A 26,495-nucleotide genomic window follows, 5' to 3' on the forward strand; every position below is an offset into this window, starting at 1 on the left:
TCGTGAGGACCCACGTGGAGTCCTGCGATCAGCTCTGGGGTCCCCAGCATAAGAAAGACATGGAACTGTTAAAACGGGTCCTGATGAAGCCACAAAAATGATCAGAGGGCTGGAACGCTTCTTCTATGAAGAAAGGCTGAGAGAGTTGGCATTGTTGAGCCTGGAGAAGAGAAGGCTCTGGGGAGAACTTAATGCAGCCTTTCAATACTTAAAGGGGGCTTCTAAGAAAGACGGTGAAAGACTTTACCAAGGCCTGTAGTGACAGGACAAGGGGAAATGGTTTTAAACTGAAAGTGTGTAGATTTTAGATTGGACATAAGGCAGGCATTTTTTATGATGAGGGTGGTGAGACACTAGAACAGGTTGCCCAGAGAATTACCATCATGGGAACTGTTCGAGGTCAGGTTGGATCCAGTGATGTCCCTGCCCATGGCAGAGGGGTTGGACTAGATGATCTTTGAAGACCCCTTCCAACCCAAACCATTTGATGATTCTATGTGAGCAAGACACCCCAAGTTCCCTGTACAGGAAGTGGAATTTGGGGACAAATTTTCTGTTCCTAACACAGATGCCTATAATAGGTCAGGTCACAGACTAACTTCCATGGACTGCCAATTGACTTTGTCTGGAGCATTGATACCTCACTCATATAGAGACCTACATTCTGAATACATAATACCGGATTTAGTCACGTTAACATAGGCATGTAGTGCAGCTTCAAACACTGATAGCACCTGACGACAGTCCAGAAGAGTGCGTGTCTTCTGTAGGTCCTATGTCATCTCTGCCAGCCCTGTTCAGATGCCTTGGACACCCTGGGAACTCCCAAAGAGAGGAAAACTTCCATGTATTTGCAAGTGAACCCCACCTCTGAACCTAGGTGAGATGCACCACATACATGGCACCTAAAGTTCTAATGGGCACAAGATTTTTCAGGCAGTGATAAAATCTTCCTGTTCTTTGCACAGTGCAAAGGACAGTAGGCTATAAGTTAGGATGGCAGATCTGGTCACATTAATTTTAGCTGTGATAATAATAATAATTACAAGAACTCAGATGTTCAAGTTCAGCCCCTGAGAGACTGTGACCACAGAAGTCTAACAGCAAGAAACAGCCCCATCTGCTTTCCCATCTGAAATTAGCTGGAAATAGTCTTGTTATCCATTTGGCCCAAGTATGTCATCTGAAACCGCTTCTTAACATACGCTTTTCAAAATACATTAGCTTTGTTTTACAGGGTTTTGGGAAAACAATTTCCCATCACGATTTGCAAAGTCATCAAAATCTCAACCTTCTTGAAGAATGCGCTGATTTCAATTCAATGTTGCTTAGAAAAAGCTTTTACATAATGCATTTTAGCATTTAGTTGTTAGAGTTGTTCCATTTGAAATATATTTTAGGATACATTGTTTATTCTGATTTATTTTATGTTATAACCTTATTTATTATGTTCTCTTTTATTCCGCATTTATGTTCACGTTTAATTTTATATTCACTTTCTTATTTTAATTCCATACTCTACAGTTTTATCTAGTAAAAATGAAATACTAGAAGTCAAACAAAAATAAATGTTGAAATAGTTTCAGTGATATATTCTCGTTGACCAAAAACGTGATGCTTTTTTAAATGCACGAGAGGGAAAAATCAAAACATAGCATTATATTTCAGATTGCAATGAAAAAAAAATCAGACCTACTGAATTTCCTATAAAGCTGAGACTTGATAGTTCTACCAGCTCACTATACATGCTGATATATTTATTTAATCACACAAATATAAAAGTCTTTTTTTCTAATACTGACATTGGTTATGTCATTAAAAACTGATTTACAAATATTTTTGATTTTGTGAATAAACACTCCATTTTGTTGTGATTTTTTGAATTGTACCATTATTATGTCTGCATATTTGGTGTTGAATGTTTACACTCACTGGTTTTGAATCCTCTTCAATCTGATTCTACATACATCCTACCTCTTGTTAAAAGAACTAAAGAGCACACAGATACTGCATAAGCTTATGTGGCATTTGCTATTCCTTATCCTCAGGCTGAAAACATTGATTTCCTCAGTAAGGGAGAAGAAGCAGAACAATGCAAATTTTGCTAATTAGCTATACACAAATTCAGAAGAAGAAATAAAAGTCTGAGCACAACCACGCACCGACGATTGTGTGAGATCTTTCTGTTGCCTGTAACTATTCAGCAAGTATTTAGTTGACAAATGCATTTGGTGAGAGTCAGGACTCATGCATCACCAGTGTTTTAACCAAAATATGAGTAGTAAACCTATCTCCAGCTTATCCTTCCTTACACTGCTGGCTCGGACAAAACCCTTGAAGTACAGTAATCTGCCTTCCTATATCCCGATGAACAGAGCATTAGGTAGAGATCTGCTTTTGTTTATGATTGCTTTTTAATGTCTTTTCACTACAGCAGATAGACCTGACGTCATTAAGCCTGTTGTTATTATATTTTGAAAGGATTACTAAACACATAATTGATATCAGTTTTCCTTCCGTTATAGATTTGGAAAGTTTGGTGGTATTAATATAAGCATTTTTTTCAAAATATTCTGTGAGATAAGCGAACAAAACTGTCTTATTTCATTACTTTAGTCAATGCTGATATGTGCTTTGGTTTGCTTTTGCTTTCCTTTTCTGGACACAGCATTGTTTCATGAAACACTAAACTTTATGCAGATATTGAAAAGCCAATAAAGTTGAATGCTGAGAAGAATCAATGGAGAAAGACGTCAGGGAAAGCCACTTCCAGCTGACAGGCTACTGCAAGGGCTCTCCTGGTCTCACTCCTTTTTCATATGCACTAATGAATCCTCTTTTTCTTTTCTTTCTTCAGATCTCTCTTGAAATGCCCAGTTTTCCAAAAGCTGCTGCGTGAAGATAGCATCCAGTCATTCCTACATCACTAAGATGAGGAACTCAGACAGACATAGATGGACAGACAACCACCGCAGGCATTTTGTATGAACTCACACCGGAGTTGCACGGCTCTTTCCGTCCAACATGGGCAAGCAGGAGCAGGCAAAGCTGGTCCTGACTTATCTCAGAACCTGCGCCACGGTTCCCACACCCTGGGGAAAGGGACTTATCTGGTTTAGAGGACGGACATGTGAAATAGGTTGGGTGAGAGGGCAGAGAAGGAGGCTCTGATGCATCCACGGTACATCTAATGGTATATCTGGAGGTGCCTTTTCCAGTTCCCCAGCAAAGCCCAGCCCTCCACACAAGGTTTTGAATTATAATGCAAAGCTGGAGGCGAAGGAGGCAGCACGGCGTACGGCAAATCCCACTGCAAAAACCGCCGTGTTCTGCTAGATCTCTCCTTCGAGTCATTTGGAAAGGTGTGCCTCTTTATATTAGGCAAAGAGGAAATGGGGAAAGACAGCAAAAATCATAAAAACAAGTGCCAAACCCTCAAGGCAAGAGGGATATTGCACAGAAGCAGCTGTGCCCACTGCAGAAACACCTTTCCACAGCTCGGAGGCTCAGCAAAGACTCTCTAATGGAAGCAGCAGGGGCTTCCAGCAGCAGCGAGGACAGCTTAATGCAAAGGTTATTTGTGTTTCCTCTTTCAATCTCATTTTCCAGCCTGGGGAGTGAACTCCCAAACGTGTTTGACACGTTTCCGTTTCCATTTCTCAAAGCCAAGCTTTTCATGCCAGCTGCTCCTCGCTCCATCTGATCCACTGGCAATATTTCCCCAGGACAAACTGGAGTCACCTGCCCACGATGCCCCAGGAGGAGTCCTCACAAAAGGCACTCAACTGTGCATTAATTTGTGGGGACTGCTCACTTCGGTCCCAAGCTGGTGCAGGCTGGTGCCCTGAACTGTGAAAGACCCAGAACTATTAACACTGATTTACATCCTACCTCACCTAGCAGAGCTGCGTATTTGTATTCACCTCAGCACGGTGGAAATGTCTCATGTGTTCTGAATCATGCTCAACTATACAGGAATACTGAGCATGCATTTAAATTTACCACAGTGATAATTTCGCATTTACTTGGATTTGGTAGGTGGAGGCTGCTCATAAGTGTTCCCTTCGCACTGAGTATATACGTACTCTTTTGCTGTCTCCTACCTCCTCCTTTGCCTTGGTTTCCCTCATCTTTCAGAGTATTTGGATCATGGAGAAACCCAAGCAATCCTGGCCCCTTAGGTGCAATTTGGATGCAGTTTTCTCCAAAGGGGATGTTAGCATGGTAAAATCATAGAATTGTTTAGGTTGGAAAAGATCTTTAAGGTCATCAGGTCCAGCCATAAACCTAACACTGCCAAATCCACCACTAAACTGTGTCCCTAAGTGCCCCATCTACACGTCTTTTAAATACCTCCAGGGATGGTGACTCAGCCACTTTCCTGGGCCACGATGACCACACTGAGGCTCTAACCCAGCACCGAGCAAATGGCTAATGATGGGGACAGTCAAGAAAGTGAGAATTCACTTAAATGGTGTGCATATTGAGTTTTAAATCCTTCCACTGCCCACCACCTTCTAACAAAGACCCTCGTGTCATCCATTCAATGCACAAGACTTTCATTCCCTGAGAGGTGAAGCTACTGGTAAATCATCTATTTAACCAGAGGGAGGCTGACCATTAGAAAATGGTAATAAATCATCCTGTGATTTAAAATCTGAATTTAATTTCAGACACATGCAACAAAAAAGGGGAGGAGGGGAGATGGACCATTAAGAAACTGCTATTTTGTTTCCAAAGCAATTGAGCAGCATTTAATGAGGACTAGCAGGGACAGATATTCAAGAAAGCAGCACAGTTTGCTGCAAAACAAACTGATGGAAAGCAGCTCCTGTATGTTGCTGATGGCTCCATCCAGATGCCTTTGTGCTGCTTCACTGCTTACACTTCCACTTCCAAATTCACCTGTCCCAGGGAAAGACACAGCCTCATCCATCCTGTCACCTGGAAGCAGTCCTTGGAGGGAGGTGTTTCCTGAACTACTCCAAGTCTTGTTTTGGAAGGCAAGGGGTTGTCTCCCAAGAAGAAAAGTCCAGAGTGCAGCAAGATTTAGAGATATCAGGACTCGGGAGTAAACTGTGGAGCTCAGTTATTTGATAGGACAGAAAGTCTCCTATGATCCCAAGTAATTTACCCGCTCAGCCAGCATTAGCACAGACTGAGTCAGGAGTAGAACTCACAGTATTTGCTCAGAAAGAGGATCTGCAGGTAGCTGAATGTGGGGTGCCTGTACGAACCGGAGAGGTTCCCCTTGTTCTCACTATCTCACAGGAGAAAGGTTTTGCCTTGAGAACAAGAACACCATAAACCTCAAACATCTTTACCTTTTTTTTTTTTTTTTCCTGCAAGATGCAAAATGAAACTGCTCATATTACGTTTTCTCAGAAAATACTTTCTTGTTCCCTGCCAAGGTGGACTGGAGAAGGCCAAGGCTCGAGCAAATTGAAATCTCCAGGTATCTAACAGTCATTTCAGCTTCTCCACATGGTCCTTCACATTACTGGGGTTTCTGCAGTTGGGTTGTTGTTTCAGTTGGCATCTCCAATCATTTTTATTTCTTGAACAAAAACGCAGCAGAAATGTTCAGCCCTGTATCCTATGGATGCCGATCAGCAGTGAGAAGGGAGAAAGACCTGTCTGGGCAGCCTTTGGTGAGAAAGGCAAGACGACCATTATCAAAATATTCCTTGAGTGTCATTTCTTTTAACATATTCCAATTTTCTAGCCCCACTACTTTTGCATTAACTACTTCCATATGAGCAAACGAGAAAATGAACAGGAGCTTCTGGTTCACGCATTACCACCAACTAGCGGATAGCTTCTGTGTTCAGCAACTACCCACTCACATGATGTCTGAAGCTGTCTGTATATTATTCCCTCAAGTACCAGGAATGTTCCTATATATCTAAATTCAGCTTAGAATTTGCTGTGGTTTGTGCAGCGATTAATGGAAGGTCTGAGCTTATTTCGTGCCTTCAGCATCATAATCAGTTTACTTGGGGATTCTCTTCTAGGATTAACAACTTTGCAAAAATTGTTACGTCAGACACAGTTCCCAGGGGTACAAATGCCATTTTTGACATGATTAACTGAGGAAAGTTGCAATTATAAATAGACATACACGGGGCTGGCAGGAACTAAGAAACTGTGTTACAAAGGGATGCTCAAAGCTTGTTTTTACCCTAACTGACAGTTTCTGTCACCCTTATGAGCACTGTGTTTCTTGGGCATTGCCCATAATTTAGTTGAACTCCTGAGACCAGGTCTTTTGCTAGTGTAAATTAAAATCTGTGCTCAGTTTGCATTGGGAAAGGCCAGCTGATGTCTTCACACCAAAATATTGCATGTTGCATTGCAAATTGCCCGACACTTTAAGCAGAGATGAACTCCAACTTATTCCATTGCTGTTACACCCACTTTCATGTGGTGTGAAGTGCAGCAGATTTCAGGATATTTCATTTTAGAGGACTGAATTTTAATGAGACTATCTGTTAACCTCTACAGTCCCAGCTCTATCAGAGACACTGTAATTCAATACAAACTCACTCTGACAACTATCTGGTCTCCCCAGAGAAATTTCTGCCTATTGAGAGGTCCAAAAGGACTGTAATGACTCCTGTATTGTTCCTCAAGCACCATATAAAGGTGTCTTTGTATGCTGCTTGCAGGATAACGCCACCTTTGGGGATGGGCAATAGATGCTCTGAGCTTTCTAGAGTAGGTGGCCTTTCTCTCCCCTCAGTTAATTTGAAAGATCTGCATCTAGTTCAGATCCCTTGCTGGGAGTGCAAGTCAGCCCATGTATCTCAGCTGCCCATGAGCTGAATGAGCCTTTGGAGGTGCCCGTCTGTATCCATTTGCTATGGAGGAAACTTAGGTCACCAGTTCAAATAGATATATAGCTAAGTTTCAGTGGCACAAGTGGAATTAGATGTCACCCACAACACAGGGCAGGAATTGCACCCCAAGATCCGGGCAGTCCCTTTCCACCCCTCAGAGCTGGGCTCAGCATGTTCTTCAACTGCAGCTACTGATCCAGGGTTTGGATCAGCTGGGATCATGGACCAAAGGCTCACCGGTTCAGCACATATCCAGAACCATCTCCTACAGCCTCCCAAAAGGCTCCATGGGAAGGTTTTAGAGGGAAGATTTTCTGTCAAGCCATTTCTGGGAGCCCTTTCTGCAATAGAAAATGTCTGCTGTCATCCATTTATGAAAAACACATAGCATAATGGATCGGAGTGTCAAATGAGCCTCTGTACTCTTCTGCAAACAAAAATAATAGCACCTTACACACAGATAAAAGGAAAAGTAGGAGTAAAGCAAGCTGCCCAGCCCATGACTGAGATACAACAATTTCACAGAGCCTTCTTTCTTGCTTTTTTTCACTTCCAGGTCACTTCCTGGACCTTTACGCACATTTTCTTCAATCAGCTTTTGCTTCAGTCACAGAAAAAAAATGTACAAACAAAACTTGATGGCCAGGGTGATGCTGTTGAGCAGAGCTCGCCCTGCCAGCTTGCTATTTCTGGCTGGATCCTTTTAAACTTGTGGATGGCTCTGTAAGCCTTATTTACACTTATTTACTAAACTCCATCTGACAGAAAACACAGCAGCTTTTCTCCCCTCCTCTCCATCGCTCTGCAGAAGGACTCATGCAGGCAGAACCACAGTGCCCACTGAATGGCAGAAAATGTGATGGGAATGGGTGTGAATCCTTGCTGCTAGAAGAACAGAAGAGAAAAAGGAGCAATATATGTTCAGACGTTTTCAGAGAGACCTCTGTAAGAGACCCCTGCAAACTCAAATGAGGACAGCGATGCTTCACACTGGGTGAATACAGTACCCTCTTCTGATTCAGGCTTTTTTCCTAGAGTGGAGGGTGGCCCACTTAGAGGCAGAACAGACCAGCTGTTTAGCAACACAAAGCAACACCAAAAACCAGTGCCAGGCAGCAAAGAGAAATTCTGCATAGAAATGAAATGGCTGGGAAAACTGGATCAGGTAGGATGTAATTTCTCAGCAGAGTGCAATCACAGCACCTGCAGGAACACCATTAATCCAATAAAAACGACCACCTGCTTTGCTGAACTCAAGAGTACTCTGAGCACCGTGGTGTCTCCCAGGGACTTTGCAGTAAAAATAACATGAAGCTGGTGCACACCCAGACAGGTCCTAGAGCAGCCCCCCAAAACCTTTGGGTTTCTCTCTGCAGAGTTCATCACTCATGGCTTGGATAGGCTCCTACAATACGGTAGTCAACGAGTTCTTGTGTGAGATATGTTCTTCCAAACTACGGCAGAGACCTCATGGCTCTTTCAGTTTTGAAGCTCCAAGCGTGGCATGATCCAAACAAATCCACAGAGAAAAGGGAACATGTACCATCACTAAGCCATGAAGATTCTCAAGGGTTCATCATCAGTTGTCTTTATAAAAATTTCTTATGTCTTTTCCTTTACAGGACACCAATGTCTACATACATCTCCCACAAGGGCTTTCAGCCTCCTTGTTATTTCAGGTAGGTATAAATCCAAAGTAAATATGATTAGGGCAAAGAAAAGTCACAGGGAGATCATTAAAAGTCTTTTGAAGAGTTACCATATCACTAAGATTGCTTTAAAGTCAGGCCAAGGCTGGAGGAGATCTGCAGAACACAAAGGTATGGTTTTGATGGGTACCTTTCCAATGCGTGGCCTTACCCCAAGAGTGACATTTAAACTTAGTTAAAAGGCATATACATACGCTTGGCATATACATTTGGCATATTCAGACCCCTTCCACAAGTCACCTCCAATTAAACATTAATTAGCTGCAACATAGCAGGCCTTCTGCTGCTTAGTTAAAAGGACACAAATGTACTTAAAAATGGGTTTCTCACTGGTATCTAATTTTGCACAGAACAAAAGACGACTGATGTGCTGCTGATCAGGGTTCCAGTTCCTGAAAGAACACCTCCATCAATGATGTAATTACATAGTAATTTGGAGCTAACATACACTTGTTTTTCCCCAGACATGTTTTTTCCTTCTTCCTCCAAGTTTTGTCGAGGTAAAATTTAAAGCCTTATCTGGATGCATTACTCCCCAGTTAGAGGAATCTCTCCAGCCAAGTATGGAGCAAAATGAAGTTTTGGATGCATCAAAATTACCATTGTGGTTTCCCTCTTCTCTCCTCCCTCTTGCCCAGCAGTGTGCCAGATCATTGGAATTTCAGCCAGAGTTGGTACTTATCTGCATTTAAAAAACATGATTACTTTTGGCATAAGGGGCTTTGGGAGTTTCAGTGCAGCTTTTGAAATCAGAAAGATGCTCTTACCTTCGTAGTACAGTGACTTTCAAAGCAAAACAGTGGCTGGTGGGTTTTAAAACAACTCCACAGCACACAATGCAACTCCACAGCACTCGCACAACGATGGGACAGTTTTCTATACACCGATAGGTTAACCAATGCAGGGAATGCTGAAGGACATGGAAAATTATTCATCTATACCACTAGGTATAGATGGTCCCTGGCATGGCTTTTGCCCTCTAGCAACTACCACCACTCCTCGAAGGCCATTCTTTGCACAACTTGCTTCTTCTAGAGACCACGTGGCAGCAGGACTTGAAGAGTCAGGAGCTTCCTCTGCTCTCCTGGTCTGCATCCACTTGGGCAAGTCGTAGGAGTTCAAGCACACATCACAAGTCATCTTCCTGGTCAGATCCCTGAGGACAGCAGAAAATGGATTTAATTTGAAACCAACATTCTACAACTTTTTAATAGAATCATAGAAACATAGAATCATTTAGGTTGGAAAAGACCTTCAAGATCATCGAGTCCAACCATCAACGATGCCCACTAAACCATGTTCTGAATAATAACCAATAACTAATGAAAGGTGCACTGGCCAGGGCAATTGTGGAAATAGAGAAATCACTGGAATAAATGAACAAAAAGCCCTGTTTTACTGGAAGCATTTCTGTAGTGAAACCAACTGCAGAGACACGAAACAATCTTGCCAGTAATGGATAGCATTTATCACGTCCACAGATTCATGGAGCCATTATGGACACCTAAGGCTGCTAACAATATGGGGGACGGGGGGAGTTACACTAAAGGCCAACATATGGCAGTAAATCTGGAATAGCTGAACATTGTGATAAGTTCACAGTAATAATACAAGATGCTTCTAGAAAATTTTGGGGGCCATGCCTTTCCAGTTGCCCTGTAAAGAGGCATCAAGGTAGGGGATTAAAAACATCTTCTCGGCAATGATTTACATGCAAAAAATGTGAAATGCAGTTTTAAGAGCAGATTTCTTGCAACTATTTCTAAAAATTAGGCATCTACTCTAAAGCAGGCTTCTGTGACAGTCAGCAGAGACAGACAGTCACCTCTGGACATCACTTCTCAGAAGTAGGGTGACCAATCTCCGGAGGAGCCTTGTTCCTTCCAGTGATCACCCAGGGAAACTAAGCTGTGTGAACATCATGAAGCTTGAAAAGGACAGCGTATTTTGATTACAAGATCATGGAAGAGAAAATTGATGTTTTAATTTTTATTTTACTGATTATTTTTACTGGAACTCTGTTTGCCTTAGTCATGCAACCCTCAAAGGCATGCGAGGAAATAATTAAGGCATAATCTCTTTTGCTTGGTAAAATACGGAGCAATAAACGGCTGTTAAGATTGATGAGGGGCTGAAGCAAAGCACAAGCCTGGGGTAGATTTCACCTTGCTATTTCTCAGGATGATGCAAAGAAATTGAAGTCGGGCAGGCAAATCACATGCCAAATTGGGAAAAATAAGCCCCGTGCACAGCTCCTTTCCTTGGGGTGAGTCTGAATAGTTCTGTAGTGTTTCTGCTTCATGCTGTCCAGAAGAACTGGACCAAAATCAGTTTCTTTGAATAGATGAACACACTTAAAGGGAAAATATAACTGAAAACCCAAGGTGAAATATTCATGTACATTGAAATATATGTTTTTGGAGCCAGCTAACAGTCTGGAAAACCACTTCTGTCTGCCATAAAGCTGCATCAAAGAGTTGTGGGGCCAGGACTGATGCCAGAAATCAATCAAGAGTTTTGAGTGCCAGGCTGAAGTGCAAGCGGGGTCATGAATAACCCATGTAGGATGGAGAGGACACAAGGAAGGTTGCACAGGGCAGAAGTGGTTGTCAAACAATGCAGGTGAAACCACTGAAAATGGGAAATACCTTCTCCAGAAAGATTCTACATCTTGCAGATGAACAAGTAATCCTGCCCTATGCCAAAATGGCTTTCCCTCTCTTCTCTTTCCCTTTCCCTTTCCTTTTCCCCTTCCTTTCCCTTTTTAAGAGTTTACAAAGTTATTCCATTTTGGGAGAGGGTATGTTAGTTCATCAGCTGCCTGCCCACATGGCTGAATACCTGCTTACCTGCCTTCTCCTCCCACTCTTGGGGGGGCTCCTGCTGTCCAGCTACCTGCCTGAAGGCAAAAGTATAAATGACAAAGATCGTGGAGGCTGGCAGGCAAGGACCATCACTTCAGTTTTTCCTGACAGACAAACCATGCATTTGCTGCAAAAATAGGTGTGAGAAACAGTCACATGAAAATGTCAATGTCGAAAAAAACACCTTTTTTTTTTTTCCCCTTAGAAAAAAGGGCATCAGTATGGCTGTACATTCACAGTCCCGTCACTGATGGAGTCCACTGCGTGTCTCTACTTCTGGGCACACCTGTGTAAAATATTCTGACATAATGACTCCCATTCTGTGATCTTGATCCCGTGTGATCTACAAGCTCATACTAAGAAGTCTGCAGGTTATCTACGGAAACACAGTGAAGTGTATAGTGTTGCGAATGTAAACTCTGATGGCAAGCCAAGTTGTGCTGCTAGAGTAATATTAGTATGTGGCTGGTCTGAAAAGTGATCATTGTAGCAAACAGTGACAGTCTGTCTTTCCCCCTTCTTGATCCCACAACAAGCATAAAATATACTCCCTTGAAAGATTTCATATTTCACTTGTGGAAGGGATGACTTCTAAACCCAGCGAAAGCAGCTGCTGTGGAAGGTGAATATTCCTGCCACCTACGGCTTCACGTTTCCCTCCCTCATATTCTTGTCACGCTTCCCTTCTTATCTGTGGGTCAAGAATTAATATAAAACAATAAAGAGAAAGACAACTTCCTATTGATCTGGAAAATAAACTGGAAGCCACAAAGTGGAGGGAACAAAAAGTTGCAATGCTCCATTCAAAAAAAGATAGACAACACTGCTGTGGTGCCTTTGAAAGCTAACTCAGCAACTACGTGTAGCTGGACCTTCTTCTACAGGTTGTGGCAAAGGAGGAAGCTGAAAGGAGGAGGAAGGTGCATGAAATAAACTAACTTTGAAAAATAAGTGTGTCCCAGATCTGAAAGGATGAGGACACCTACGACAGGGACACTCAACTTGAAGCCTTCCTGGAGATTGATGGAAGCAATCTTTTTTAACACATGAGGAAAGCGCTTGGATTTGATCAGCGGCACTTAGAGATCTCCAAACTGAATCAAACTCTTGCTGTTTTCTTGATTCTTACCTCCTCCTCCCCTTTCTGATTCCCATGAGAAACCCAGCAGTAGCAAAGGGGAGAGCCCAACCTGCTGCTGGTGTAACTCAGCTTCACCCCGTGGGTCTGGGGGGAGCTGACCTGAGTTGTCCTCATGAGATTGAGCCACACAAACTACATGCAGAGGGGAAGGCTCAGGCAGTCTGAGCTGATGCAATTTACTCCCTGAGAGGACGGTATGGAGAGGTTATTACAACTTGCAGCTTTCTATACACTCCTGCCAGACACATCTATCGCTTCACCTCACTGAACTGCATCATTTAAAAACCCTTCAACTCAGTGGTCTTTTAGTCCATATGGGGTGTAATTTAGCATTGACTTCCATTAGCTTCAGGGGAGCTACACAAATTGTGCCAGCCGAGATCTGTCCTTCAATAGTCCATTAGATCCAATAACCCAGGTAGGAAACTGCTCTGTACATCAGACCCATCTTTACTACATTCCTTCTCCTCTACCCTTCTTTTATACACCACCACCTCCACAGTACTGGAGTTGTGCTGGGCTCACACTATAGTGGCAGAGAAAAAAAATCAAGTGCTCTGTTTGAAAAATAGGATTTGTTTTCCTTCCCGCTTTTGTTTCCCTTGAAGGCCCAACACTATCCTGGCATTCTGAATTGGGGATGAAACAAAACCAGTTAGGGAATGGGATACATGAGGAAAAGCCAGCCAATCTGCAGAGGATCAGAGAGATCATTTCTCACATAAGTGTCCACAGAAATGAGAAGTAATGAGCTAAGCCTCAACAGCTTTTCATAATACAAGGCATTGGGCAGCTGGTCAGGTGAAGAAAAAAAACCAACCAACAAACCAACCCTCCTTTTTTTCTTCTTTCCTTTTATTTTTAGCCAGAAAATGTGTTTAGTCCAGGGTGAGGAAATCTGTCATGTTGGTTAGATTCTCCTTACCACAGCAACACTCTGAAAAGGACAGCTACTCCAAATGGGTCACTTCTCCCATCAACCACAGAGTGAGCACAGCAGTGGCTGATTAACAGCATGGGGTAAAAGCCATGTAGGGTAAGGATGAGGAGAAATCTTGCTCAGAAATGAAGCTGTGGGAGAAATGAAATGGGTTGGGTGTAATTTTCCAGGATGAAAATGGGTTGGGTGTAATTTTTCCAGCCATGACAGCAGCAATGAGCCCATAAGTTCACAATTCTGTGCTGTTTCTGTTCTACTTGCAAACACTGGTCACATCTATGACCTAAGATAGTCCAGATATAGGCTCACAATTATGTTCAGTCAGTCTGTGAGGGTGTCAGGGAGTTAGGACAGAAACATATCACATAAAAAGAGAATCTACAGAGAGAAGGATGTCCATGAAGTGGTCACTCCACTGGAGATTGTTTTAGCCGTGTCACGATAGCCAAGGGAAGGGTATTCATATCCCCCAACTTTAGGTATTTACCTAGGTCATAGAATCATAGAATGGTTTGGGTTGGAAGGGACCTTAAAGATCATTCAGTTCCAACCCCTCTGCCATGGCCAGGGACACCTTCCACCAGACCAGGTTGCTCAAAGCCCCATCCAACCTGGTCTTGAACACTTCCAGGGATGGGGCATCCACAACTTCTCTGGGCAACCTAGTCCAGTGTGTCACCACCCTCTGTTGACCCGAGTCACCAGATCTCCACAGTCTCCCCTACAGCTGATGGTGAGAAACTATAGGTGGGATTCATCTTATCTGTCTTCAGGTGTCTACATCTGCACTGGTTTTCTGGCCTACTGTAATAGTGGAGATCTAGTCAAAAGAGTCAATAGAGGTAATGCCACAGGTCTGCCCATGCTAGGGTAGATGCCTACCTTTTGTCAGATAAATCATGCCTTGAACGTGGCTCAGTAAAGAGAGCCTGGGGTGCTCAGATGGAGACACCGATATTGCAGATATCCATCCTAGGTCAGATGGATTTTATGAATGGAAGGTTATTTGGAGAAGGTGTCTGGCCTGGGTGTGATCTTTCTGAAGAAGCCTTAGTTCACTCCAATGACTCCAAAGGAGACCTTGGGTGACCAGCTGGCTGATATGTGTTTCCTAATTTGAACACAGAACTGTACCCGCAAACATCAGTTTAAAATCAGGGCTCATCTCTCTGACATCTGATCCAACACAAGCCACCAAATACCACTCAGTAATGACTTTACTCGGAAAAATTATTACGGTTCCCTCCTTGCGCATGGAAATGACTGTAGTGCCTGAACTGTTAGGTGTCTGCCACAGCACCTCAAAAGCTTCCAGACTCACAGATCTAACAGGGAAGGGTTTTCTTCTTGAAATAAAGCTTTTTTTTTTTTCCCCCAAGACATACAATTAATTCCAGTATGACTCAACTACTCAACACCCAATTGAGTAAGAGAGGAGTAAGTATAATCATTAAAAGACAACATATGTAATATCAGTAAAAGAAAACCAGAGGAGAGATTCAATACAAAATTAAATCCTGAAATCTAAGTCACATCATATGAATCTTAAGGTATCCTGGGACTAGATCTGCCTAGCTTGAAAGGGTGATTTCAACTTGCAGCCTTTATTTACAAGAACTGCACTCTAATGTCCAGCAAGTGAGATGTGGATTCATGCTTATGAGCCGCCTGGCAAATACTTACGCACCTCCCACAAAACCCCTCTAATTAAATGTTAATTAAATGCAACACATTAGGCTTAGCAGACACTCTGTTGCTGAGTTATATACATACACTGCAGACACGCTAATGAAATACTTGACTTTGATTTACGAACATGAATGCAGCTAGAACTGGGTTTCGCGCTGGTATCTAATTCTGCGCAAAACAAAGGAGGCCGCTGGTGCCTCTGCTAATGGTTCCAGCTTTTTAATGAATACTTCCTGCGATGATGTAATTACACAGTAACTTACAGACAGGAAAGGGACACAAGCAGTGAAATGCCTTGCATGAAGGGAACCTCCTCTCCTGGCAATGCAAAAAGATTTTATCGGGTCTCCAGCAGCAAACGCCCTTCAGCCACCGCAGTGATCTCATTTCAGTCCTCATTGCTCTTGCTGCCATCGCAAAACCTATACTTGATCTAGAGGGAAAGAAACAGCAGGTATAGCTTGTATTGGGTCATGCCACTTACAGTCAAGATGATGAAGGGCTACAGGTGAAAATCAAGAGAAAATCAGAGGTGTCATACTTCAGGAGTGAACCCATTTATGCAGATGACTCCTGATAGAGCTTCTCAATGCCATATTCACTCATTACACATACAAAATCATTAACATATTATTAACCTTTATTCACCTTGAAAGTAAGGAAATATACCTAATCCTGGCTCAAGTGTAGAGTAATCTCAAAATTGCCTCCTTTTAATTTTTTTTTCCCACTTGACCCCTTACACTTCCAGTGCAGAGACTGGCTGGCAATTTCAGAAGAGAAACTCTAAGATACTTCTCCTTATTCCCATCAAGCAATGTGTAGCCTGGTATATGGAACAACTAAAACTCTACAGTTTTAGGATTTATAATATTACTGATTTTCTCCTGGGCTTTTCTGTGGAATTGTCCTTTAGTATCCAGAAGGGGATGTAGAACCTGTATTACAACTCCTCAGTGATAATCAACACCTAGCACAGAGTATGCATCCATGGGGTATCCACCCTCACCACAAAATACACTGGCAGAGGAACAGCTTTTTCACAGGTTTCACATAAAAAGCCCTCCAAAGCTCTGAGACTACTGGAGGGTATCCACCTGCCAGGGAAACCTCCAATTCTCCTTCCTGAGGGCTGTTCTTAGTTCTTGTGCAATGACCCACCCAGCAAAAATGCAGAGCGAATTGCTCCGTGCCAAATTTGTGAGGCTTTAGACACAGGGATAATAAACTCAGGCAGAGTTTGTGCTTCTGCACTGCTGTCAGTAACTGGATTGGTACTTTAAATCTTAGCTTAGGTATCTCCTTCCTCCACTGTGACTATTTTATTTTCAAGCCTATATCTCCTTCTCCTTAAAAATATATGGCTTATTCCTCAATGTGGAGAAGAGTATTGCTCTCCAAGCAAGCCTAGCAATACAGACAAGAGAAACTTGAAAATAACAACCCTTGCTGAAGTGGTAGGAGGCTGAAGTCACTCATGTTGCGTGGTACTTTGAGATTCCCAGAATGGAAGACATGGCTGAAATGCACATTAACATCTCAGGGACAAAGAGGAGAGATCAGATGAAATAATGATAAGAAAAGGCAAAATTAATGAGTTCCTTGCCTCCCTAAGGGTAGGCTGTGCTGATTTTATGAATGTGAGAACCTATTCTTGGCCTTACACAAGCATCTGTGAAAAATGTGTCACTGTTGCATCCGTGTATGTGTATCCTGTCAAAAAGAGTGAGAGTGGGGAAATTTAGTGCACCTGACACATTCTGCAGGAAGGCTTGTGGAACCGATCACATCTTTCTGGAGGGCTCTGTGTACACCGCAGCTAACTAAAGGACCAGCAAGGTCAGAGACTACCTTGGATGTAGTCCTAGAAAACCATCCAGGCGCACTAAATAAAACAGAAGCCAGTAAGCATCTGGGGAGAAGTGATCTTAATGCATTCGGATCAGAGATGTCGCCAGCAGAAGGCTCAAGCAGCAAAGCTCAGAACATAAAACCATGGGAAGCTTTACCTTAAACAGAGGTCCTTACCTGTGAGGAAACATAAACAGATATTGAAAACATCTAATTATTTCAGCCTTTCCATAATGATAAGTGGAAGAGAGGGAGTTTCCTTGGGAAGTGCCCCCCCAACAGCAAAAGGCGCTGTTGTATGAAGAAGGTGCAAAAATGCAAACTGGTAAATGCTGCATTAGCAATACTATAACAAAGCCTTTCTGGACATTCAGACACCTTACTAGTTAGCGTGGAGCTGTAAGCCCATAGCTCACAAGCTGTGCCTAGCCTGTGAGAGATCAGACCACTCTATACCAATGGACAGAAACTATTTTTAAAGTATTAGCTGAGCCATTGTAGACATCTCCTCCAGGATGAGAAGGTTCACACCAGGCAGTGTCTCTGCACTGTTCAGAGGGCAGACAAATGCTACCCTCGGTCCCTGTAAATCACCCACTTTCTTTTTGGCAAGACCAGATGCCATGTAAAAGATTTCAGTTCTTCAAGGGACACTATACACTAGTTTTGGCTCCAAAAGAAATACAGCACTTCATATTTGGGGCTAAAAAGGCAGCTTAATTAGGTATAGTCAGCCAGGAGTAGAATGTACCATTGAACTCAACTCATGAGCTTCACAGACCAGTTACCAAATTATGCTGGTTATTTAGGAAAGTGAGAGAGTTCTTGTCTCATCCACAAGTCATGCCTGTTTCAAAATATTCCTTGATTTTTGAGACGTATGGCCTGAATATTAAGCAATCCCATTAAGGTACCTTTTTTTCCCTTGAAATAGTTAGGTTTTTTCCTTCTCTACATGGAATTAGTTCTTTGATTTTATTTTTTTCCCCTCTGAAAGCATCATAATATATTGCTTGATCGCAAAGTACTTAGAAGACATGTGTATCAGATTTCCCTTAAGTAGATTTCTGGAGAGGAAAACAGTCAGTGGCTTTAAAAACTGACTGGTCCACCTACTGCTCAGACTCATTTACTACCAGGATGGGAAGAACTGAAAGAAGCAATAAAGGGTGATAGCATCTAAGTTAATTCCAGTGAAATCTAAATGTTAAACACAACAACGGAAGTAAATGCTGCTCGTCTATCTGGTGAGGGGCACAGTGAGAAATTAAATAAAAAACTATAAAACACATAAGAAAATGGACAAGTGAATTGCACAGTATGAATGAGGTATGCTAACAAATCAATGGCCACCCAGGACTTCAGACTGGTCACCATGAAGTTATTCTCAACTTTACAGCAGCAGCAAGGAGTCAAACCTAGAGGTGGTAGGTCCGAAGCCGATGAGCGTTGGAGTAGGCTGTCAATGGCATGAGAGTACAGGGCAATGCTTTGCCTCTGGTACTACACAGTCTGTGGTCTACAGGGCAAGAGTTATGATTCCCCATCAAAGACAGAAGTGGAATTCATAAATCAGCAAACTCAAAACATTGTATGAAGAGAAAGTCACTGGTTCCATGGACATGGGAAATGTTGAAACCTAGGTTCCTGTGAAACTGTATCTCACAATATCTTAGATGGTTACGCTAAAATTGCAGTTTGAATTCAACCCTATTGGATGTCATGCAGAAAGAGAAAGAGATTTTCTGAATGCCTGGTTTATGGATAAAGCTTGAACCAGAATTCATGCTCTGTTAGACACCAGAGGGGAACAGGACAGCAACCATACTTTGGTGTCTATGATAGCCAGGACCATTCTCCCAGTGGAACCACTAACTATGCCACTCTTCTCTACCTGGAATTCCATTAATTTTCACCCAAGCTTGTGAAAAATTTAATATTTTCCTTCTGTCAGATTTCACTTAAATTCGCAAATGGACTCAAAAGTCATGAGAAGGGAACAACTGACAGGCTTAAGTATGTAGTCTCAGCTGACCAAGTCTAGCTAAGCAGAATCCATCAGTGGTGAGTTATGACACCCAGAGCTGCAGAGGCTGCCAGGACAAGAAAGAAGCATTGAGACCGAGCTCATATTTGGGAGAGAAATATCAAAACAGAAGTATCTGTGTAAGCAGGCTGAGGTGCAGGGGAAGGACTTAAAAGGAGGTAAGTCTGAAGAAGACACAAAACTGGGAGGGATGGCTGAGACGCCAGAGAGTTGTGCTGCCATCCAGAGAGACCTTGACAGGCTGAAGAAATGGGCTGACAAGAACCTTATGACATTCAAGAAGGGGAGGTGCAAAGTCCTGCAGCTGGGGACGAACTGGTACCATGCACCAGTACATGCTGAGGAACACCCAGCTAAAAAGAAGCTTGGCAGAACACAACCTGGGCATCCTGGTGGACACCAAGTTGAATATGAGCCAGCAATGTGCCCTTGCAGCAAAGGTGGTAAGTGGTATCCTCGGCTCCATCAGAAAAAAAGCTCCATCAGGAAAATAGAGAAGTTGGTAATGCACGCTATTGCAGTAAACCAAACTGGAGATGACTGGAGCATTGACTGAAGTCTGGACTGTGGAGGATAGCGATTTCCTATGAAAAGGGTAGGGAACTAAAGGAAGAGAGAGAAAAAAGGCCTTCCAACAGGGATGAAAGGAGGTGGTCAGTGAGGAAGAAAATGGCCACATTGATTTTTAGAATTAGAAAGGGGGTAGAGAAGATGGTTCATAACAGTAAAGCCTGTGCGAGGCAGTTCTGTGATGTGTTTGGATAATGCTGGCCAAGGGACCAGAGTTCCCAGGAATCATGAGGGAGCAGAAGTTAATTTTGGGGATGGAAAGAATTTGGTACTTTGTCAGGATGCACAGCACAACTATTAAAAAAAATACCAACCGCAATACAACAAAATACCAAAGAAGGAGATGTATTGTCGGGGCAAGAGAGACATGGGAATTTTTGTGGGTGTTAAAATTGCTTTTTTCCATTTTAAGGGAGTAACCAGTGGTCGGCTCTAACAATAACACACTGAATCTTTCATGTTGTCCACAACCAATTATGCCCAGAAACTGGGTGCGGTGTGACCAATTTAATAACAGAGGTGTCAGCTGCCTGCAGACAACCTGCGATTAGGCTTGGCTTCATCACACCTACCTACGAAATGGGCACCCACTAAGCTAGCTGGTCTTGGCTCCTTCCCTGCTCAACAGAACAAGATCAGCACCTATAGAGGTGATTCATCTTCCTCTCTCCCCACATCTGATCTCCCTCCCAGTTTATGGTGGGATGAATCACCCTACGGAGATATCATTCAAGCTCTAACAGATATTGAGGAAACCTACCTGACTGTCTTAATAAATGGTATAACTCTTAGTTGGTTAAAAGTGTAAATCCAGCCTAGATGACGACTTAGTTGCCACGGTGGATTCTCTCCATCTGGAACATGAGTTTTCTGAGTTTATGAGATGGGGATTACCCCATCACAGCTCTATCCCAGGTGGCAGGAGGAGCCTTCAATCCAAACAGAACCCCATCCCCACAGGAAAAGCACTACTTTATCCAACTGCAGCTTATAGCTCAGATCTCTTGATATTGCTAAGATATCATTTAGAGCTACAGGAAAGAAAAGGCCATCAACTTTTTGGCAGTCAGAGCCAATGTGTTGCTTGTTTTTCCTGTGGACATCGGTGTGTGCTACATTGCTATCAAATTTTGGGGAAAGAGGGAAGACACAGAAAGCTTCAGAGACTCATCTTCAATGTAATTTGCAGATACTCTGCATTAGTAATTTCCATACAAATGACCTTGAGGAAAATATTAATAATACGATGATGAATCATTTGCATACACTGCTAAGTATGTTGTCAGTTCAAACAAGAGAGTTTGTCCAGAGCTCTTTGTCAGCAGAGAAGCATAACAAGCTCTGTGACTAACTCTTACATTGAAAATCCCAGCTGATATCTGAAAACATTGGCAAAAAGCTTGACTTTTTTGCAAGATTTTTTGAATGTCAGGTCGCAATGAGAGGGAATGGGATTTGGGCGCTGAAAAAATATTACTCAGTGTTCAGAGTTTAATTTCACTCTATTTTCACCTTTCTTCTCCTGATAATTTCTTGCATGCTGTAGCATTTCTAAGCATCAGAAAAAGCAGATTTCCTGATTTTGAGAATCTGAACTTCACAAATACATTCCAGTTGTGCTTTCCTTAAAATGCACTAAAATCTGAACTTAATTTTTAGCAATCAGTTATGCAGAACAGAACAAAACACCAAACAAGCCTTGACCACACAATTTCAGGTATTTTAACTGTTCTGTACCTCTCCCTGCAACAGATCTATGATAATTTATTCCAGGTGATTTAGAAACTTTTGAAAATTCCATCCAAAGTTGAAAAAAATCTATGCTGTAGACTTACAATTTTCTTCTCCCTTCTTGGTATAACTTTCCCTGTGGTAATTACACTTATTATGGGCATAGAAAGGACAGTCTCAAACATGAAATATGTGCTTTGTATGCTAAAAGGGCTAATTTCTTAAAGCTGAGAAAAATTTTGAGAGAAATTGACATAAGTGTAGACAGGAAATTGTGAATGAAAATTGAGAGTCTTTTAGGAATAATTTATTAGATGGCCAAAAGCCAAGCATCCGCAATCAAGGCAGAGGATAACTTTGACTAAAAAGCCATTATGATTTTCTGACAAAGTGAAAACATCAAGTAGAAATATCTATATATAGGCATCTTATCTTTGTGTCTGTGTGCCTTTATTATGTCTAATTGCTTCCTTACTTCTACTGTGTATACATGTATTTTTTTCATGCAAATGAAAAAATATGTATTTATTTTTCATAGAATCACAGAATGGTTTGGGTTGGAAGGCTCCTTCAAAGATCATCTAGTTCAACCACCCTGCCATGGGCAGGGACACCTTTCACTAGATCAGGTTGCTCAAAGCCCCATCCAACCTGGCCTTGAACACTTCCCATGATGGGGCATCCCAACTTCTCTGGGCAACCTGGTCTCATCACCCTCATCGTAACAAATTTCTTCCTTATGTCCAATCTAATTAAAACCATTGCCCCTTGTCCTGTCACTACAGGCCTTGGTAAAGTCTTTCACCGTCTTTCTTAGAAGCCCCCTTTAAGTATTGAAAGGCTGCATTAAGATCTCCCCAGAGCCTTCTCTTCTCCAGGCTCAACAATGCCAACTCTCTCAGCCCATCTTCATAGGAGAAGCGTTCCAGCTCTCTGATCATCTTCGTGGCCTCATCAGGACTCGTTCCAACAGGTCCATGTCCTTCTTATGCTGGGGACCCCAGAGCTGATCGCAGGACTCCACGTGGGTCCTCACAAGAGCAGAGTAGAGGGGGAGAATCACTTCCCTTGACCTGCTGGCCACACTGCTTTTTAGCAGCCCAGGAGACAATTGGCTTTCTGGGCTGCAAGTGCACATTGCCAGCTCATGTCCAAATTTTCATCCACCAGTGTCCCCAAGTCCTTCTTTGCAGGGCTGATCTCAATCAATTCATAACCTAGTCTGTATGGATATCAGGGATTGTTCTGACCCAGGTGCAGGACCTTGCATTTGACCTTTTTACGTACTGGGTTTTTTTAATTTACTTTACTTGGCCTTTATTTATTTACTTATAAATCCCAGATCACAGAGGGCAAACAGAAAAGGACAATTAAAGTTTTCAGAAAGAATAAGTAAGATGGGGAAATCCCAAAGTGGAAGGAAAGTTTTAAAATATACCAGAATAAGAATGATGCCAAGAATGCCAAAGGCCAACAATCTGACCACCTCCAACTAATGGCATTATAGAAGAAGGATAAGTCTTGAATAAACATTTCTGTTCTATATTAGGAGATCTCAACATTTGTTGAGATTTTCAGCCTTGGTAATGTAAAGTTTTCACACATCTTGGAATCCCAGAGACACTTCAGGAGGCTTGGTAAGAGTTATGGCTACTGTCACACCCTAAAAGGGCAAACCTGAAATTATAGACTGCTTAACCTGACATCAATTGCAAACACAACATTAAAATATAGCTGTTAGTTGGTAAAGAACAGAAGGATGGGCATATAACTAGTGTCAGTCAACACGGTTTTGTGGTAAAGAAGCACTGCAAAAAACTCATTCTGATTTCATTCTTTCAGGGCGTTTGCTAGAAGTGATTTCAGAGGAAGTACAGACATCTTTAAGGAATTTGGCTTAGTGATCACAGAATGAGAGTCACTGAAGTTGTAAAGGACCTCTTGAGATCATCTAGTCCAACCATCCACTCAAGCAGGGTCAGCTAGAGCAGGTTGCCCTGGACCACGTCCCATCAGGTTTTAAATATCTCTATCGATGAAGACTCAAGTGATGGATGACACTGACATTCAAAACCAGACCCAAACAGTATCATGTTTACCATGTTAAATGGATTGTAAGATAGCTGATTGACAGACAGTGGGAAATCATTGTTTGATAGATCTGCTTCTAACAAGATTCTACAGGAATCAGTCTTGGGCCTGCACTGATCCTCTATTTTCATCAGCAGTCTGAAAATAAATATAAAATTAATTATGTTCAAATTTGCAAACAACAGTAAGTTGAGAAACAGTGGTGGGTGATGGGGCTGGGGCAGTCCCATAGGGCAGCCTGGGCCCATTAGTCACCTGTGCCCATTCCAGTAAAATGCAGCTGCATCCAACCAAATGCCAAGAACAAGGAGCATGGGCTGAGCTTACAGGACAGAATCTGGTTTTCTAGCTCATGGGGGCTGTGAGCAGCGTTTTGGGAGCTGAATGGCATTCAGCCATGACTTCCCAACACCATGTTGTGGCAAGAGCAGCCTTTAGCTGGATGACCAAGGGAGAAGTGACTGGGAGACAAAAGCAATGCTATATTTATAGATAAAGTTGGTCAAGATGGTACTGCTGAATTTGCGTCAATTTGTTGCCCATCCTTTTCAAAAGGTCACTGGAGGTTCTGGAAAATACTGCACTGTAAGTTAAGATGTAGAGAAAGATTCCTTATTAAATGTGACATAAAGAGGTCATGCTGTTTATCAAAAAAAAAAAAAAATGCAGTGCCCAGGTTGTGGCATAGATGTACCTGCATCAGAGGAAATTGTGGGTGCTCAAGTTTCTTTAATCTAGCAAAGAAAGGCAAAACAAATACCAAAAGCAGAAAGCCGAAGAAGAAATCCAAATTAGAGGAAAGGCACACATTATTAATGGTGATTAATCACTGAAACAAACTATCTAGGGAAGAGGCAGAATCTCATCTCCTGATGTTTTCAGAGCAAATGTATTTGCTTTCTCAGGCAAGATGGTTTCAGTAAACATATGCTATTGGCTTTGAAACAGGAGGAACCAGCACAATTTAAGAAAGTGTTCAAAAAAAAGTGACCTAATGACCCCTATTCTCTTATCTTTTCTTCTAAGGCTTGTATAAGTCTATGAATCTTTACCTAATTAGCTATATTCAGTCATTAAAGAGGTAATGAGAACACCCTGGTTACATCAGAATCAAGATACATTTGCATAAGACACCTCCAAACAAGCACAAAAGTCTTCCAGACAAAAATTGAGTATTAACTGACAAGTGAAGGGGGAAAAAGATCCTTTTTCTATGTCCCATTGATTTTTATTCTCATTTTGTCTCACGGAGTTTCTCCTGACCTGGGCATCTTTGATCTGAGATGGTGTATGTTTCCACACCTGTCATTTTGCTTGAAAACCTTTTAAAAAATTGATATTCACTCAAATGTAAGATTTCCTCAGCTTGCTGTTTATTGCAGAAGTTGAATGCAATGCCTGATTTATTTCTTAGTCTGAGTGCTCAACACTGCTTAGAAACATCACTTTGAAGATGTCCCAGATGGTCACCCAAAGGTAGTGGATATGTTCAGATGACTAGGTGGAGAGAGTCATATATTGGTATTTTTGATAGCAGCACAAACATTAAGGGCTGTCATATAATATCTCTGCATGAGTTGGTTTATGTTAACATGATCTCAGAGAAAATTATATAAAGCCAAAAATTATATCATCATTGTTATTATGATATTATTAAATAATGCCAAAATTAGCATTTTAAGCCTCTTTCTTCCCTTAACTAGCTAATCTCCACCCAGAACATTGCCCTGTAACAATATATAATGCTAAGGCTGGCAGGCTGAGAACAGAATAATTCTGGGGGTTGGAGCATTAATTAAGAGCAACTGGATTCTGATTTATTCTATTCCCATTCATCAACACGGCTTAGGTGCTAGCTTTCTGATTTGGTTTCTGCTGTTTACCTCAATTTCTTTGGCTTGTTAGTAGACCATCCAGGATTCCTAAGCAGTCTCCCACCTAAATACTAGCCAGGCCTTGAACAGGTTCATTTCCAAGAACGGATGAAAGTAGCACAGTCGTTGCAAAATGGGCATAGGCCAAAACATTCAATGCTCACAGCCAACTGCTCATGAACCGTCTACAAACCAAGAGTTATTGGCAGGCAGCGTATGGCAAATATGTTGCTCTTCAGAAAACTGTGATCTCTTTGTAGGCCACTTTTAAGTAGAGAAACGGGCCAAATGGTTTGTTATGAATTATATACACCATTTCTATATGTCACCAGATGTGTTTCAGTGTAAAATCACCAGTCCATAATGATTAGTTAGCAAGCTGGATATGAGGAGAGCTTGGACAGGCATTTGCAGCTAGCTGGTTTTTAAACCCTTGCCAAGCTAAATCAAATTATGCCCAGATATCAAACTGTGCCTAATGAACACCAGTGCTGATAATGAGCACCTGTATTCTTCACTGATATATCTCAGTGTTGCAACAAAGTTTCATCGGGAAGAGTAATTATTGTGAGCGGCCATAACAGTGACTAGTGCAATTGCTCCAGTAATTGCCAGCCACCATAATGCCACTGATGGCAAGAGAGATGAGGAAGAGTGGCAAAAGGTTGCCACTGTGCTAAATACAGATCTGGATTCATACCACCCCTTGCCATGCTCAGAGGGTATCCTTACTCTTGTTTGTAGGCTTCAGCTTTATATCATCACAGGAAATTTTGGCAAATTTCCTCTAGCTTTGTGCACTATAGCTCACCGCAGACCAAATTTTAGCCCTTCACTCTTGAATTCAGTGAAGTATCTTCCAATTTAGAAATATGGACGGACAGTCACCACATAAGCTGTAAGCTCCTGCCAGCCTCTTCATACAGTTTTATCTCTATAACAAAACAAAAGTTCATAAAATCATAGAATCCTAGAATTGTTTATGTTGGAAAAGACCTTTAGGATCATTGAGTCCAAGCGTAAACCTAACACTGTCCAGTCCACCACTAAACCGTGTCCCTAAGTGCTGTGCCTACATGTCTTCTAAATACCTCCAGGGATGGTGACTCCACCACTTCCCTGGGCAGCCTGTTCCAGTGCTTGACAACC

The 26,495-nt window shown here is 42.2% G+C and overlaps 1 long non-coding RNA gene across 1 annotated transcript; it reads right to left on the bottom strand.

Moving 5' to 3' along the window:
• Nucleotides 1-4,249: 4,249 nt before the first annotated feature.
• LOC121233274 lies at nt 4,250-26,495 on the bottom strand. Its single transcript, XR_005932298.1, has 3 exons — nt 26,459-26,495; nt 13,042-13,047; nt 4,250-4,368 (listed from the first exon to the last, which is right to left on the bottom strand). It is a non-coding gene; the product is annotated as an uncharacterized LOC121233274 (long non-coding RNA).

This window comes from Aquila chrysaetos, chromosome 4 (assembly GCF_900496995.4).
Source record: "Aquila chrysaetos chrysaetos chromosome 4, bAquChr1.4, whole genome shotgun sequence".
Lineage (NCBI taxonomy): Eukaryota > Metazoa > Chordata > Aves > Accipitriformes > Accipitridae > Aquila > Aquila chrysaetos.